Source organism: Pinus tabuliformis, chromosome 4_2 (assembly GCF_031772625.1).
Source record: "Pinus tabuliformis cultivar Carrire ecotype Pingquan chromosome 4_2, CPIR1, whole genome shotgun sequence".
Lineage (NCBI taxonomy): Eukaryota > Viridiplantae > Streptophyta > Pinopsida > Pinales > Pinaceae > Pinus > Pinus tabuliformis.
Window position 1 is genome coordinate 999,261,618 of NC_142304.1, and position 2,892 is coordinate 999,264,509.

Sequence of the window (2,892 nt, forward strand, 5' to 3'; positions counted from 1 at the left end):
ATGAGAGGGAAATTGATTATTATTATAAAACCTTTAAACTACAAGTATCACAAAGCAATTAGCTCAACGGCCAAACACACGGAGCATGCATAATGTATATATTTACGCCATGGGTGCATAATGTATAATAGAGTAGTGTGTTAACGCTTGAGTTGGTGAAAATGTTGGCCACCTAAAACCATTGTTTTATGGAAATGAGGGGTAGAGTGAGAGTCCGAACAAAAAGTACTTTATTTTGGGATATCATGTGATATTGTTTTTTAATGCGGCAGCGGGACTCACTGTTCGCATGGTACACGCTTCGAATCCATAGATAGCCACGCCCGCCTCTCTTATTTTCACGAGCACCCCTCAAGTCCCTTCACTTGCCTTGCTGTGGCCTGGAAAATAGAGCTCTCTAGGCTTGCCTCTGTGAAATGACGGGGGGAGGGTTTTGGTTCTAGCAGGGTTGCTGCCATTAATATCCCTGCCAAAGGGATCTCTTTTCCGGGATCTGTTAGCTGGTGGTGGCAGCAGAGTGCCTTGAGCCACTAAAACTCCTGCCATTTTAGCGGTTGAGTGCGTAAATGCCCCTTACCTACTTCAAGTTTAGTCATCGTGTCACTGCCGTGTGTTGAATATCCAGTGTATCTCGAGGATATATACATTGTATATCGATATCCTGAAACCCACACTGCTGTATCTTTGCTGCTGCTTGCCGCTCAAAATGGAGACCTTAGGCGCTGTTTTGCTGTTTTTGGCCGTGTTGAGCCCTGTTTATGGCAGAGAGCTGGTGGCCCAGAAGGATATATACAGTACTCTGGATGTGCAGGCTGCTCTGAGAGTTGCCAGGGGGGAAGCTGTAGAAACTGCTAAGGGGGAAACCCTTGAGGTGAAAACCTGGTCGATCCCTCTGGTTCACAGAGATGCAATGAAGGGAAGCCGTAATGGTAAGGAACTTAGCTACAAGGAACGCATGCAGCAAAGGCTGAAGCGAGATGCGGCACGGGTGGCCACCATTAACTCACGGCTGGAGCTTGCCGTGAACGGGATCAAACGTTCGAGTCTCAGGCCCGATTCCTCATCGGCTGCTACCATGTCGGAGTCTGACTTCCAGAGCCCCGTGGTCTCCGGCATGGACCAAGGTAGCGGCGAATACTTCTCCCGGATCGGTGTCGGTTCTCCGCAGCGCGACCAGCTTATGGTGCTCGACACCGGCTCTGATGTGAGCTGGATCCAGTGCAACCCCTGTTCGGATTGTTACCAGCAAGCTGACCCCATTTACACCCCGGCGTCCTCTTCGACCTTTAAGTTAGTCGGCTGCCAGGCGAGCCTCTGCCAGGAGCTCGACGTCTCGGGGTGCAGTCGCAACGGGAGCTGCATGTACCAGGTGAGCTACGGCGACGGGTCGTACACGTTGGGGAACTTCGCAACGGAGACGCTAACACTCGGGGGGACAACGGTGCCGAACATGGCCATCGGCTGTGGCCACGATAACGAGGGACTGTTCGTCGGTGCCTCGGGGCTTCTTGGCCTCGGCGGAGGGGCGTTGTCGTTCCCTTCGCAGTTAACGGACGAAAGCGGTAAAATATTTTCCTACTGTCTCGTAGACCGTGACTCCGAATCCTCGAGCACTCTCCAGTTCGGCCGGGCCGCGGTGCCCAACGGAGCCGTGGTAGCGCCGATGCTGAAGAACAGCCGCCTCGACACCTTCTACTATGTCTCCTTCTCTGGAATCAGCGTCGGCGGCAAGATGCTCTCGATCTCGGATTCCGTCTTCGGCATCGACGCCTCCGGTAACGGCGGCGTCATTGTCGACTCCGGGACCGCCGTCACGCGACTGCAGACGGCCGCTTACGATTCCCTCCGCGATGCCTTCAGAGCCGGGACGAAGAATTTGCCGTCAACTGATGGTGTCTCGCTCTTCGACACCTGCTACGATCTCTCCTCCAAAGATTCCGTCGACGTGCCGACCGTCGGTTTCCATTTTCCCGGCGGCGGCAGTATGTCGCTTCCGGCGAAGAATTATCTGGTTCCCGTCGACTCGATGGGCACTTTCTGTTTCGCCTTTGCGCCGACGTCGTCGAGTCTGTCTATTGTCGGGAATATTCAGCAGCAGGGAACCCGAGTTTCGTTTGACCGGGTTAATAATCAAGTGGGATTTGCCGTCAACAAGTGCTGATTCCCGTCAAAATCAAGTGGGTTTTGCTGTGAACAAGCGCTGATTTCCGTCAAGGGAAATAACCTAGTTTTTTAATTTCAGCTCAGCTATGTACGACTGTTGCAGATCTCGTTTTTAAGTTATTAATCCTTTGTGTAATTGAATTAAATATGTGAGGAAAAACAGAGCACAGGTCGATGCTGTAAATGTTTTTAAATTATATTTTATGCTTTGGTCTGGAATTGTAATATTTGTTACTAGCCCTATAGTTTTTATTTCTAATGTTTTAATGAATGTATCAGACTACGAAATAATATTTTTGCATCACACTTTTGTGTTTCTCTCTGGCCAGGAATAATAAAATTTAATTGAATACTCTTCTTGCTTGTGTTAATTTTTTTCTTTGATGGGCTTTCGTTGAGAACTTTTAATAATTTGTACCATGCAAAAGTGGTCTTCAATTAAAAAAATGTGGATGAAGTTTGTATGATTTATGGTGGGGGTGTTGGTTGCAGCGGTGGCAGTAGTGTAAATAATGGAATTCTTGGGCCCATAATATTTGTTACTCGCCCTATAGGATTTTTTTAATGTTTTAATTAATCTATCAGACTACGAAATAATATATTTGCATCACACTTTTATGTGTTTTTCTCTCTGGCCATGAATAATAAAATTTAAAATTTAATTGAATACTGTTCTCGCTTTTAGTGATAATTTTATGGTGGGTTTTCGTTGAGAACTTTAATAATTTG

At 47.9% G+C, this 2,892-nt stretch overlaps 1 pseudogene; it reads left to right on the forward strand.

The window, feature by feature from the left end:
* The first annotated feature begins 290 nt into the window (after positions 1-290).
* LOC149173013 (protein ASPARTIC PROTEASE IN GUARD CELL 1 pseudogene) lies at positions 291-2,390 on the forward strand (annotated as a pseudogene).
* The last annotated feature ends 502 nt before the right edge of the window (positions 2,391-2,892 follow it).